The following is a 976-nucleotide window of genomic DNA, read 5'->3' on the forward strand; positions in this document are numbered from 1 at the left end:
ACTTTTGCATGCATGCAAAAAGAAAAGGGGGGAAATCTGGTGCATTTTCCTTCCCCTCTCTCTCTTTGCTTCTGATATTTTATTATTAATTCTTTATTAATTTCCACCCCTTGCTTTCCCCCACCCACCCACCCAACGACACCCACTCGGGCCCCCCGCCTCCCCCTCCCCCCTCCTGCACTCCTTTTATCCTTCTCCCTAGCTGAGGGGGGCGGGTGGGTCGGGGGGCTCCTGAGCTTGGGGAGAGTTCACTCTTCTCTCGTCTCCCCCCACCGCGCTCTCGCTCTCTTCCTCGCTCGCTCCCTCCCCCCAGCCCTCTCTACCCACCCACCCACCTCCTCCAGTGCCGCCGCCTCCCTCCCTAACCCCCTCCCTCCCTCCCTCCCTCTCTCTCTCCCTTCCCTCGCCTCCTCCTCCTCCCCTTATCGCCCCATGTGTTGTGCGAGGAAGCAGCTTTGCTAAAGAGACCCACTTGCGAAAGAAACGGGAGCAGCATAAGGCAGCGGCAAGCGGCGGCGGCAGCAGCAGCAGGAGCAGGAGGCGGCGGCTGCGAGCGAGCGAGCGAGCGAGCCGGAGTAGCCTCGGCAGCAAAGGAGGAGGGGAGGAAAAAAAAAAAAAGAACGAACAAACGAACGAACGAAAGAAAGAAAACGGGGGAAGAAAGAAGCGAGGAAGGAAAGAAAGAAAGAGCTGGGCGAAAGAAGAAGAGCGAGGCACGCCGAGAGAGAGAGGGACGCACCACCGAGGAACCAGGGGGGGAACCCAAACCCCCCAAAGGCTCCCTTAGCCTATTTCGCGTGTGTGCGTGTCTCGTGTGTGCGCGCGCGTCCCGTGTGTGCTTTTTTTGTTTGTTTTCTTTGGCCAGGGCTTTTTCTTTTCTTTTTCTTTTCCCTCCCCCCCTCCCTCCTTCCCTCCCTCCCGTCCTCCTCCTCTCTTCCCCTCCCTGCCTCCCTGGTTGATGTTTCTACAGCTTCGC

Source organism: Podarcis pityusensis (assembly GCF_964106645.2).
Source record: "Podarcis pityusensis genome assembly, chromosome: 14".
Lineage (NCBI taxonomy): Eukaryota > Metazoa > Chordata > Lepidosauria > Squamata > Lacertidae > Podarcis > Podarcis pityusensis.